The following is a 14,850-nucleotide window of genomic DNA, read 5'->3' as shown; positions in this document are numbered from 1 at the left end:
TCTTATGCCCTAAACAACTAACAAATAGTTTTTTTAAAATTTGTTGCAGTGTTAAAAGTTCAGATTTTGGAAGCTTTGGAGGCCAATTTGGTTGAAAAATATCCGAGTTTGAAGGGCTCTCAAGCGATGATGAAGATGCGACGTGTACTCCGCCACCAAATGATGCTGGAGAATCATCAAGCGAATCTGAAGAGGAGATAGAAGTGATCAGCAATGTGAAAAGAAGCTACCCCTCTTGGCGTCACACAGATGTTTTTGAACCACTGCCTCCTGCACCTTCATTTGAAGAGGAAGTTTGGCGAGGTAAAGAAGATAAGACTAAATGTTATTTTTTGAAATATATTCCATTAAGTGTTTTTGATTTGATTTCAAAATGCACCAATCAGACAAGTCTTGCTCGAACGGGAAAATGTCTGAAAACCACAGCTAAGGAAATCAGAATTTTTTTGGGGGGTGTACCTGATGATGTCATATTTGGGTTTTCCAAGAATCAGAATGTACTGGGCTGCAGGTACAAAAGTTGCCAAAATTGCAGAAACCATGTCACGAAACCGTTTCTTTTTAATCCGAAATAATTTAAAATTAACTGTGGATGATGATGTGTCCAGAGAAGAAAAATTAGACAAATTCTGAAAAATTCGTCCTTTGTTGGAAAGTGTGCGATCTGGTTGTTTGAAAAATCCTAGATCAAAGAAAGTATCGATAGACGAGCAAATGATTCCATTTTGGGGCAAGTCATCGATGAGGCAGTACATTCGAGGCAAACCTAACCCATGTGGGTTAAAAAACTTTGTGTGCACATCTCCAGATGGTTTGCCTTTAGACTTTTTTGTTTATGAAGGTAAAGGGGACACAATTATCGAAGGATTTGATTCCCTTAACATCGGAGGGAAAGTTGTAATGAGGCTGGCAAAAACCTTGCCTCCTGGTTGCATTCTCTACACAGACAGCTATTTTACATCAGTAGAACTTCTCGATTGCCTCCATGTACATTCACTTTGCCAGGGAACTGGAACTATTCAGTCGAACAGAATACCATCTGAAAGTAAACTGAAGGCAGACGGTGAGATGAAGAAAATGGGTAGGGGATCTATTGATCAATCTGTGAGAGGTGACGGGCAGATTGCTATAGTCAAATGGTATGACAATAAGCCTGTCACCCTTGCATCATCTGTGGAGGGTAAGCACCCCACAAAAGATGGTGCAAGCAAAATAAAGCTTATCTTAATGTTGTGCGCCCAGAAATTGTAAAAGCATACAATGAAAATATGGGTGGGGTAGACATGTTTGACCGCATCATTGCAGCATATAGGCAGAGTGCAAAGACCAAGAAGTGGACAGTGAGGTTAATACTTCACTTTTTTGATTTTGTCTGTGCTGCTGCATGGATTGAGTACAGAAGAGATTGTGGGGCATTGAAGAAAAAACGAAAAGAAATTTTTGACTATCTTCAGTTTAAACTTGAGATCTCAGAGTGGCTTCTGCACTCAGATGGTTCAAACCTTCAGGAAGAGGAAGAGGAAGAAAAAGAAGAGAAGGAACAAAAAGAAGAAGAGGAAGAAAGAGAAAAGGAAGTAACTAATAAAAGAAGACAAAGCATCACACCCCTTCCTAGCCAGGCAAAAAGGAAGCATGAGGCCAGACATATGCCTGATATAGTGGATGGAAAAACCGACCGTTGCAGGTTCCCAGGCTGCAAAAGTGTGAGAGCAAGGGGGTTTTGCACAGCATGCAAAATACATCTCTGTTTAGTGGCAAACAGAAATTGTTGCAAAGCATACCATAACATGAAATTATGTTTTTGTAAGTTTAGTTGCAAGTTATAATATGTAATTATGTTCTGTAACTTTATTTGCAACCTATAATATGCAATTATGCTTTTGTAAATTCATTGTAAGTTTATTTGCAATTTATTTTGTATTATTGAGTACAAATAAATCATGAACATACTTAGTTCTTTGAATTCTTCACTTTAGAATATCGCAACCCTTAAAACCCGGTGTGTCGTATATGACACGCTCATTTTCGAAAAACTGTTTGAAACAGTTTTTTTTTTTTGTCAATGTTAACCCAATGTTCAAAATACAGAAGAAAACTCAATTTTTCTACTACTGGGTCTGAAGAGGTTAAAGGGTCCCGGGTTCAATTCCCGGTAGAGGCACATAGTGGTTTGGACACCACTTTAAACTGGAGGTTGTTGTCAGGTGTTTTTATACTGTTTGGACATTGCATATACTCTTCTATGTATGCATGATGAAATGACTACTGTTTGACCAGCGATCCGAGAGCTCCAGTTGGCAAAGTGCCAAGAAAAAGGCGAAGTTGGCGATAGGAAGGCAGGTGGGAGAACGCCGCTCGCGGTTGAACAGTGTTACCAATCTGTGAGGATGCTTATCCACCAGAACATAAGTAACGAAAACCAAGGGACATGCACAACCATGCCGTTTGTCCTTCTTACAATTTAAATAGAAGGATAGTAGGGTAAAGAATTGCAGTTTCACTTATAGGGGCATCGTTAGAATGGTGGTCGGGGGTCGCGCCCTCTCCAAGATTTTGGCAAAAAATAAAACAAAAAGAAGAAAATGTCATTTCAACAAAATAAACACATGACGCAAGTGAAATGTTGGTAAAGATGATGTGCAACACATAAGCATACAGAAACACAGAAACATTTGAATGACGTTGTGCAGAAAATTATGTGAAAAAATGTGAAATAGCATACCTTTTGTGAAAGTAGTTCAATCGTCCAAGTCATCCGAATCGGAAGCTGACTCATCACTGTCATTTAAATTGACCACCAGAGGCTCGCAGACTTCTTCGATTATTCCGTCTCTGTCCCAATAGATATTTTCCAATGAAGACACATGAGAGCAGTGTTTCTTCCACTTTTCGACTGTGACACTGTTAATCGCCTGTTCAGAGTATATCAACAGATTTGACATATTTGTGTCACCAGTTACGTTGCGATCGCGAATAAATCCTTTCACATCTGCCCACACATATTCAATGGCATTAATATCGCAATGATAAGGAGGTAACCTTAAAGCAACGTATCCATGTTCTTGGAGTATCGTGTCGAATTTGAATATTTTCCTGGCAGGCGCGTTTCTTTTCACGAGATCTAATAGCTCAACTTTGCGCATTTGGGGACAATGTACGATCTTATTTGCAACGAGCCAATCTAAAATTGCTTGCTTAGTATTGGAAGCTGTTGGAACCTTGTTCATTACGATAGAGTGGTAAGGGGCATTGTCTATAACAACAACAGCATTACGGGGAAGGTTTGGAATTAGTTTTTCCTTTGCCCACTTTTTGAAGATCGTCGAGTTCATCTGACCATGATAATCCCCACTTGTTGTATTGGCTTTGTACAATAAATTTGAATTCGGTATGAAACCCATTTCTCCCCCCGCACACAAAACTATTATGCGCCGTGAGGCATTACCGGTTTGAACCACTCCACATTCGTCTTTACTTTGCCAGCATTTTCCAAATGTAAGGTTGCTGTCTATCCACGTTTCGTCCACAAACACAAGAGGCCTATTTTCTTCCCTGTAACGTCGTACTGTTCTCAAATACAGGGTTCTAGCTAAAACTATATCATGTCGTTCCATGATGAACTTTCTTTTGTTCTGTGACCTTTTGAAACAGAAACAAAACAAGAATTTTCCTTAAGGTTTCACGTTTCCTACGAAACTCAATGCGTTCGTTCAACACAGGAAGCAATTTACGAATGGTTGGCGCAGTTTTCTCGACCATGTAAAATTCATGTATAGCTCTTCTTATTACAGTAGTATCAAAATCGTCAATCTGGCGTTTTCGGGGTGATCGAAATTGCGGGTTATCTTCGCCCTTTGCTTCATTGCGAATTCTCTTCACAGTCGCCTCTGATACGCCCGCGATTGCACTCGCACGTTTTGTAGCCTGCGAAATTGGAATTAGAGGGTGGCATTCTAATGCTTCTTTGTCGCAGAATGGAAGCACATTGTGCACCATCTGTTTGCACACGCTGCGTAGAGGTTTAACACCAGAACGTTGTGACTGTCGTGCCTCCATCATTACAAAAGCAGATACAGAACTTCGCACGAACACACTACAAACACACACACGAACAAACTTCGTCTTTCCGCGTTTTGTTTATACTCCTCGTCCGGATTCCAACCTCACTTTACACCAAAGAAAGTTCCGAAAGATCAGGGGTGTAAGGGGTGACCTTCCACGTAGGCGCCCAAAAGTCAACCTCACTTCCACGTAGTGCACCCTGTTTAATGACTAACGAGGCTCTGGCGACTGGCACTATGGCCAGTATAATTTTGTGTGTGTTGTCCTGTTTGTTGTCCTTGTGTATGCTGAGTGCCCGTTTACGGCCTCAGCTTTTAACAGAAGTCAGAACATTTTAACATTTTTAGTGATGCAACGCTAGAGTTGTTATTTGTAATGATAAGGGGCTGGCCCCCGTATAATGTGACGGGAGCAAAATAGCCTAAGTGCTGACGCTCCCAAAATTTTAAATTCAAAATCAAAAAAAAAATCAAAGTTCCGAAAGATCAGTTTTTCCCCTAACAACCAAAGACTACTAGAAGGAAAGGCTGGGGCCAGACACGCCTCTTTTCGCGACTGCCGCGGGTGTGACTTCATCAGCGGACAAAACCCAGCTGAGACTTTACCCCATACGGAAAGAAACGTGGAAAGGCTGATCTGTTTTGTTCTTTTCACTCCTTTTTTTCTTGTATTTCTGGATTGTTGGGTTCAGGGTGCGAAATCCTGGTGGGGACGAGGGGGATTTCCCCCACCAACAATCTTGGCCTCAAAAATCCCCTCACCAAAAAAATTCCCGGGGGGTAGAGTTTTTGTTATAACAAAGAAAAGATAAGCAATTACTTTCAATTTCAAATATTCTTTACTAAGAATAATACCGAAAACACACACAAATTAGTGTGGTTGTGGATGTTGAATGCTTTCTCTCTCAAGAGATCATTAACAAATGTACATCAATACGCACAATAAAAGAAAAACAAGAATGCAAAACAATATTAACTATGAAATCTAATTGATTTATATTAACATAGTGCATAAACTAAACAAAAACTTACACATAATAAAACCAATTCAAATATGTTATAATTTATTAACGTCTTTAACCGGTTAGTAAAGGAATTAGTTAGCTGCTTTACACTATCTGATATTATGAAAGTAACAAATTAATTTCTAATTAATAATCATCATAATTATTTTAATTTAGTAATTTATTTTTACGTTTAATAACATTATAAATATGTACATCGCATAATTCACATATGTTTGTGGAGGTGTAAGGGGTACCTTCCACGTAGGCGCCCAAAAGTCAACCTCACTTCCACGTAGTGCACCCTGGACAAGAGACTAACGAGGCTCTGGCGACTGGCACCATGGCCAGTATAAATGTGTGTGTGTTGTCCTGTTTTTGTCCTTGTGTGTGCTGAGTGCCCGTTTACAGCCTCAGCTTTTATCAGAAGTCAGAACATTTTAACATTTTTAGTTATGCAACGTTAGAGTTGTTATTTATAATGATAAGGGGCTGGCCCCCGTATAATGTGACGGGAGCAAAATAGCCTAAGTGCTGACGCTCCCAAAATTTTAAATTCAAATTCAAACATATGTTTGTGATGAGGGGGGTTTTAGGTTAAGAACTTTCTCACCCTCACCAGTTTTCAATGATTTCGCACCCTGGTGGGTTGTGAGGTGTTGCTGTTTCAAATGCCTTCAGTGAGGTGTTGCGACGTGTCGTAATCTCCGATGAAAGAATAAAAACAGCGGGTGACAATATATAATTGAACACATCGCATATAACGAGACTTGTTAGTGGATTGTGATACCAGTAGTCTCCTTACACATCAGGCTACCATACACTTCAATTGGGTTACAATTATTAGAATAAAAAAATAATAATATTGTAATTTATAATAAAGGCTCTTACGAGTATAGTAAGATAAAAACTGCAAGCATACCCCCCAATTTAATATCCAGTACCCCACTAAAATTCCTATGTCAATTTTAGGTTCCCCCTCCATGTAGGACTGCCTTCACGGGGCGAGGGGGCTTAGTAGGGAGGCCAATTTCATCTAATCATTTCACCCATTCTTCACATCCATATCTCACGTTTTCACCATCCCATCACGTCATTCATCTCCATATCTTTGACCTCCCTCTAAGAAACTAAGATAGGGAGGTCATTTTCATCTCATCATTTCACTCATTCTTCACATCCATATCTCACGTTTTCACCATTTCATCACGTCATTCATCTCCATATCTTTGACCTCCCTATAACTAAGGGTCCTCCTAGAGGAGACAACCTCGATAAAAAACCCCTATCCCAAGGTGTGAGTTGCACGTGCCGATGGGACAGTGTTGGCTGCAGGGGTAGGTGCAGTCGCGAACGTGGCCTCGGGGATTTCGGTTTGGTCCTCGAGTAGCCTCCATTTTGGGGGTAGGCCTTCCTCGGCATAGAGGGCATGTCGAGGCGACATTTTATGGACCCTCCACTTAAAATATTCTTTGTATATGGGTACAAAAAACAACTCAAACGGGGGGAAACCCCCAAAACGAGCGCGGCCTTCGAGCCCGCTTCAGGTAATGTTAAAGACAAGTAACGTGCCACGTTATCTTGTAATTAGTATAGTGCAGAAGACCGATAGTAACGATGAATCTGCAAGAACCAAGAAACATCCAGCAGCTACATTAAAGGACTTGTCACCATTTCTGATCAAGAAGCAGCTAGACTACGCCGCTGGTTCAGATGTACAAGAAATAAAAAAGCTGCGAAACGGGAGTCTACTGATCCAGACCAGCGCAGATCGCCAGACAAACAACCTTTTAAAGCTAAGATCTTTGGGCGACTTCCCTGTTAATGTTGAACCTCACCGTCAACTTAACAGTAGTAGAGGTGTGATTCGCCACTGGGATCTGCTAAATGCTGAGGAGGAAGAGATTCTTGAAGCACTCTCAGACCAACATGTCACCGCAGTGCAGCGAATAAAGACGCGTAAGTCCGGAGAACTAGTACCAACTGCTTCACTCATAGTGACGTTTCAAACGACCACTCTCCCAGATATTGTACGGGCAGGATATTTGAGACTCAAAGTCCGTCCGTACATCCCTAACCCGATGCGGTGTTTCAAATGCCAGCACTTTGGGCACACTCAGCCTTCCTGCAAGGCCACTACCGCCCTTTGTGGTAAGTGTAGTAAGCCTGATCATGGGACCGAACCTTGTTCTTCAGGTCCCAAATGCATTAACTGCCAAGGCGAGCACCCAGTCTGGCATCGTGACTGCCCCTCTTTCCAACAAGAGAAGAAAATCAGAGAGTTGGTCGTCACAGAGAAAATCTCTGCTGGTGAAGCAAAACAACGTCTCCGTGACAGCATACGCACTAGTTTACCTGTGTCATTCGCTACAGTTGCTGCAGCTGCTCTTAGCCGTCGGAGTGTAGGTGTACAAACCAGCGACGTGTCCACTCAAACAACAACGCTTCCTGTAGTAGCTCGTCCTGCTTCGAGGAAATCAGCAACCACTCCTCGCTCCACGGAGAAAAAGTTCAAGCAGGTACATAGTAAAGAATACTTCCTGAAGACCAGTAGCTCTCCAGTCAGGGTGGCAGCCACCACCCTGAAACTTAAGGCGCAGCTGAAAGCTGCCCGGCGGGCGCTCAAAGCACCCGCCCCCACTCCCCCTTCTTCATCCCCTTCGCCCTCTGTGTCCTTACCTGAGGACATGATACAAGGCGAAGCCGCGGATGAAGAATTTATCAAGGTGACAGGGCCTCGAAACAGAGTACGCCTCAAAAGGTAACTATAATACCTCCCGCTATGGCTTATTGTCTCCAATGGAACCTTAACGGTTTCCGTATGCATCTCGAGGAACTGCAAATCTTAATATCTGAACTTGACCCTGCCATCATATGTCTCCAAGAGACACATTTTCGTCCAAATGAATCAGTGATTCTCAACGGATACACACTTTACCGCACCGACAAGCTTCCTGAGGGTCGTCGTGCACACGGTGGTGTTGCAATCGGTGTTCGAGATAACATCCACTCAACGCCAATCTTTCTCACCACCACCCTCCAAGCGGTCGCTGTGCGGGTCCATCTACCACAGCCAATATCTGTGTGCTGTGTCTACATCACAAGGGAGGAGCGATTCTCTCTTGACGACCTCCTTTCTATTTTCGACCAACTTCCGTCTCCTGTAGTTCTTTTGGGCGATCTTAATTCCTACAATCGTTTGTGGGGCTCCGTTCGTACAGAGCCCCGGGGTCAAATTGTAGATCAATTCCGTGAGGCATCAGCTTTAACATTGCTGAATGATGGGACTCCCACATATTTCAGTCCTTCCTCAGGCACACACTCTGCGTTGGACTTGTCTTTCTGCAGTCCCAGCCTTGCTCCTACCACATCTTGGAGCGTTCACCCTGATCTCTGTGGGAGTGATCACTTCCCTCTCATTCTTACCTTCGAACATCTTCAGCACTCACGTGAACAACACCCTCACTGGCATCTCAGTCGGGCCGACTGGGATGCCTTCGAGCGTGCAGTGGACCTTGAAATCGATCTTGCGTCGACTCTACCACCAATCGACGCCTTAGATGTCTTTGTGTCACGAGTGCATGATGCTGCACGCGCCTCCATTCCACATCCCTGTGGACCTGCGAGGCGACGACCAGTCCCATGGTGGACTGCGGAGATCAGTGCAGCCATCAAGGACCGCAATCATGCTCTCGATCGATTTAATAGAAACCACACTGCCGCAAACCTAGAGCAGTTCCGCATTAAACGTGCCCGTGCCCGTCGGCTCATTCGAGCCAGTAAGAAGGCGTGCTGGGTCCAATACGTGTCTTCCCTGACGAAGCAGGCTTCGTCGAAAGCCGTTTGGACCAAAGTACGTCGCATCCAGGGGGGTGCATCTACTCCTCTGAGCGCTCTGGAGCACGACAGGACGTTGCACACCGATTCTGGAGACATAGCTAATATCTTGGCCACGCAGTTTTCTGATGCGTCTAGCTCTGAAAATTATGAACCACGTTTCCGCCGTGAGAAGGACCGTCAAGAACGACGCCCTCTAGTTTTTCGAAGTCATAACAACGAGCCATACAACTCTCGATTCACTGAACGGGAGTTCGATCATGCGCTTCGAGATTCAAAGAATACAGCTCCTGGAGTGGACAAGATCCACTATGAGATGCTTCGTCATCTGCCCATTGGAGCAAGAAATTTCCTTCTGGCGGTATTCAACAGGCTTTGGTTGGAGGACTCTTTCCCCACTTCCTGGAAAGAAGCTATTATTGTTCCCATCCTGAAACCAGGTAAACAACGCACCGCAGCCTCGAGTTACAGGCCTATTGCCTTAACCAGCTGTGTGTGCAAGTTGATGGAACGCATGATCAACAAGCGTCTCACCTGGTTTTTGGAGGAAAACTCATTGATAAGTAATTTTCAATGTGGTTTTCGCTCCAACCGTTCCACACTGGACCATCTGGTTCAGTCCTTCCTCAGGCACATACTCTGCGTTGGACTTGTCCTTCTGCAGTCCCAGCCTTGCTCCTACCACATCTTGGAGCGTTCACCCTGATCTCTGTGGGAGTGATCACTTCCCACTGCTTCTAACTTTCGAACATCTTCAGCACTTACGTGAACAACACCCTCACTGGCATCTCAGTCGGGCCGACTGGGGTGCCTTCGAGCGTGCAGTGGATATTGAGGTCGATCTAGCGTCGAATTTGCCAGCCATCGACGCCTTAGATATATTTGTGTCAAGAGTGCATGATGCTGCACGCACTTCCATTCCACATCCCAGTGGACCTGCGAGGCGACGCCCAGTCCCCTGGTGGACTGCGGAGATCAGTGCAGCCATCAAGAACCGCAATCATGCCCTAGATCGATTCAATAGGAACCACACTGCCGCAAACCTAGAGCAGTTCCGCATTAAGCGTGCCCGTGCCCGTCGGCTTATTCGAGCCAGTAAGAAGGCGTGCTGGGTCCAATACGTGTCTTCTCTGACGAAGCAGCCTTCGTCGAAAGCCGTTTGGACCAAAGTACGTCGCATCCAGGGGGGTGCATCTACTCCTCTGAGCGCTCTGGAGCACGATGGGACGTTGTACACAGATTCAGGAGACATAGCTAATATCTTGGCCACGCAGTTTTCTGATGCGTCTAGCTCTGAAAATTATGAACCACGTTTCCGCCGTGAGAAGGACCGTCAGGAACGACGCCCTCTAATTTTTCGAAGTCATAACACCGATCCATACAACTCTCCATTCACTGAACGGGAGTTCGATCAGGCGCTTCGAGATTCTAAGAATACAGCTCCTGGAGTGGACATGATCCACTATGAGATGCTTCGTCATCTGCCCATTGGAGCCAAATATTTCCTTTTGGCGTTATTGAACAGGCTTTGGTTGGAGGACTCTTTCCCCACTTCCTGGAAAGAAGCTATTATTGTTCCCATCCTGAAACCAGGTAAACAACGCACCGCAGCCTCGAGTTATAGGCCTATTGCCTTAACTAGCTGTGTGTGCAAGTTGATGGAACGCATGATCAACAAGCGTCTCACCTGGTTTTTGGAGGAAAACTCATTGATAAGTAATTTTCAATGTGGTTTTCGCTCCAACCGTTCCACACTGGACCATCTGGTTCAGCTGGAAACACATATTCAGGATGCATTCTTCAACAAGGAACATTTAGTTGCAGTTTTCTTTGACCTCCAAAAGGCATATGACACAACGTGGCGCTTTGGCATCCTAAAGCAGCTCCATTCTTGGGGCGTGCGTGGCCATATGGCGTACTTTATTGAAAATTTTTTATCAGATCGCTTTTTCCGCGTACGTGTTGGGAACTCCTTTTCGGATCTTCACCAACAAGAGAACGGTGTCCCGCAGGGCAGCGTACTTAGTGTGACTCTGTTTGCCATAGCAGTAAACAGTGTTATGGCAAACATTCTTTCCCCAGTACATGGCCTCCTCTATGTCGACGACCTCACGATCTTTTGTCGCTCACGGAATCTCGCGTCAGCTTCTCGTCAACTCTAACTGACGATAAACCGTTTGGTTGAGTGGTCCTCCCAAACAGGTTTCACCTTCTCATCCGAGAAATCCGTGTGTGTCCTCTTTTGTCGTCAGCGTACATGTCATTTAGATCCTGACCTGTACATGGAGAAGTCTCCCCTGTGCTTCGTGAATGAGGTCCGCTTCCTGGGCCTCATTTTCGATAAGAAATTAACATGGCTACCTCACCTTCGCCAGTTAAAGTTCTCTTGTCTTCGAGTTCTCAACCTTTTATGTTTTTTATCCCATACTTCCTGGGGTGCTGATAGGACGGTATTGCTTCGCCTATACCGTGCACTCATCAGGTCGAAGCTAGATTATGGATGTGTTGTGTATTCTTCTGCTCGCCCATCTAGACTTCGCATCCTAGACACTGTGCACCATGCTGGTATACGTGTGTGCACTGGTGCCTTTCAGACCAGTCCAGTCGCCAGTTTTTATGTAGAGACATCTGAGCCGTCGCTGTCTCTGCGAAGACAGCGGCTCGTAGTTAACTACTTCCTCCATCTTCGCTCGATGCCTTCACATCCTTCATTCCACACCATCTCAGACGAGGGTAGGCTGGCAAGGTATCGGCTCCACCCTAGTGTCACTAGACCATTTGGTGTTCGTGCAGACGAGATCCTGTCAGCACTTGGTGTTGACAGTGATCTTCCTGGCGTCTCTCCACTCATTTCGCCTCTCCCTACCTGGGAGTTTCCTGCACCTTCTATCGATTTCTCTCTGACTGCCCTTCCAAAGTCAGAGACACCAATGGTTGTATACCAGCAACGGTTTTTAGAACTTCGTGCGAAGCACCCCAATTTTAACGTGTTTTATACGGATGGGTCCAAGACATTCGAATCAGTTGGTTGCGCCTTCGTCCTAGACTCTCAAAGTTCCAGTTACTAGCTACACCCTGCCTGTTCCATCTATACGGCAGAGTTGTACGCCACTCTAAAGGCACTGGACTTTGCAGACGTCAATGGTCTAAAGAAAGTCCTTGTGTGCAGTGATTCGACCAGCGTGTTGCAGACCCTGAATTCGCCGTATTCCCGGCATCCGGTAGCGCAACGCATATTCAGACGGCTTGTGTCCCTATCTGCCCATGCCGATGTACACTTCTGTTGGGTCCCTAGCCACGTAGGCATTCAGGGGAACGAAGCAGCTGATGCTGCCGCCAAGTCTGCTGATGCGGACGGCGATGTTCTCGTCCACCTTTTGCCAGCTAGCGACCTGCAGAACATGTTCCGCTGTCGCCTTCTTGAAACTTGGCAGGCCGAGTGGGATACGGAAACGGGGAACAAGCTTCACGCTATTAAGCCCACCATAGGTGCTTGGCGTTCCTCGTCCCGTCCCTCTCGGCGAGAAGAAGTCACTCTAACTCGCATGCGTCTAGGACACAGCCGTCTTACGCATAGTCACTTGCTGCAAGGGCTGGACCCTCCGTTATGTCGTGTTTGTAATGTTTTATTAAGCATTCGACACATTCTCGTTGAATGTGTCGATCTTGCTTACCTCCGGCAGACTTTTAACATTTCCGGCTGTTTGTCATCCCTCTTGGGTGATGACAGCAGCATTTTATCAAATGTTTTTAGTTTTTTACGAAGAGCTGGACTCTTCCACCGTCTGTAAGGAGGTTTTTAGTTTGTTTGTTCTGACTTTTTAATGTGTTTTCTTTGTCTCGTGCAGGTCTTTTTACAACCTTGCACTTTTATTGTTTTTCCAAGGGGCTATTTACACCCCTTTTTATGTTTTTAGTCAGAATTTTAGATAAGGGCTACTTCCCCGTATACATTGAAGGGTGCAAAATGGCCTTTAGTGCCGACGCACCAAAAAAGTTTTAAATCAATCAATCAATCAATACTTTGAGCAAGACGTGTAATGTTCTTTAATTGTAATGTTCATTAATTCCATTCACATGAAAATGAATCAAGTATTATTTCTTGTACACAAATGTGAATGTGTACGGATGGGTCTAAACTTAACAAGTGGTGATAAAAAAATACACTCTTAGTTTACCAGGCAACGTATTAATAACAAAAATGGTATGACACAAAGCGTACAAATTACTTAAATTACTTCCTTGAGTTTTCAGCTATCCAACAAGGTACAAATGTTGTACAGATCTTTGTTATTAATACGTTGCCTAGTAAACTAAGAGTGTATTTTCTTATCACCACTTGTTAAGTTTAGACCCACCCGTTCCTTACATGTGATTGTTATTTGGGAAAAACTTTTTTTCAACGAACCACTTATTTGTTAGCTATCAGAAAACGCTGAAATATGTGCCATGCACTGAGCAGTTTTTTCTCAATTCATCTTTTTATGTGGAAAATTGTCATTTTTTTAAAAAAAAACAATAGAAATTCGATTATCTCGAAAACTACTAATTTTCGGACGTATCATATGGTCAAATTTATTGCAAATTGTCTCTACTTTAACCCCTTTCAGGGAATATATCTAATTACAGGTCACCCTGTATATAAAAATGGATGTATGTGTGTGGGTGTTGTGTATACCGGGTGTTCCATTTATAATGATAGTATGGAATATCACATGCAAAATGCATCCAATCGAAAAATTGCACAGAAAAAGTTTGATACTATTGAGGGGGTATGTCATTGCCGCAAAAATTTCGTCGTGGGTGGGGAACACCCCCATTCGTTTTACATATTTGGATTCCGTGTTGAAAAAGAAGTATTTTTGTTTGAAAAATTTTGTAAAAAAATTGCAACCGTCGAACATTTATAAACATTTGGTAGTTTCAGTTTCATTTTGTTCCCTTTATGTAATAACAGTTTTGGTTTCCATTGAGAACATTGCAAAAACGAATTTTATTTAAAAAATGTGTGTAAAGAATTTGGTAAAAGAAAATTGTTTGCAATTTATGTTTTTGTGTAACAATAAATAATATTAATTTGTTCCAACTCTTTGGTTTGAAGGAACAATTTCATATGAACAACAAAATTAAGTATGTTACTAGAAATTAGTTATCATTTAAGGTACACAAATAAATGTTTAAAGGAGCAAATGTTCAAAATGATGACCGTTCTCTTCAATGCATTTCAAAACACGGTGTCTGAAGCTCCACACTGTTCGTCCCAAAATGTCAAGAGTGATAGAGGCACAAGCATCAATAATTCGTTGCCGCATGTTTTCTGGCGTTGTTGGAACAATTATGCCCCTCGGTGCAAGATAATGGGAACCCACAACAAGGTAGTTTTGAGAAAAACGTGATTGAATATTTACAAATTCATTAATTTTGCAAATATAAGTTGAAGCTCTTGAAACTCTACTTACTGATAAAATGAACTTTCAAGAACTATATACCCTATACTTCAAACATGAGACTCCATAAATCACATTAAAAAGAAACAAAATTGATGTACATGTTGTGGGAAAACATGGACGTGGCATACCATTATATTGCAGCTAACTGACGGTTACCATGCTTTTGCTACAAAATTTATCAAAGAAATGTGTATGGTAATATGAATAATGCAAAAGGAACTATTATTTTATTTGGAAAAGCGAAGTACAAACCAATATTACTAATGCTTTATCTTAGCATGTGAGGATGATTGTCAGTTTCTATAATCTTAAGCAATCAGGATTGATGATATTAATACAAAATGAGCACAAATTGAGAGTCTAGTGATGTACAAAAAACCCTCTTTTACATTGTTTGGAATGATTAATATCTACAGTCAGCCTTTATCTTTAATTTGGTCATCAAAATGCAGATTACTGTAGAAACAATGATACACTGGAGGCACGTACAACAGCAGA

Source organism: Lepisma saccharinum, chromosome 12 (genome assembly GCF_977018435.1).
Source record: "Lepisma saccharinum chromosome 12, izLepSacc3.1, whole genome shotgun sequence".
Lineage (NCBI taxonomy): Eukaryota > Metazoa > Arthropoda > Insecta > Zygentoma > Lepismatidae > Lepisma > Lepisma saccharinum.
Note: the sequence above shows the minus strand (reverse complement) of the source record.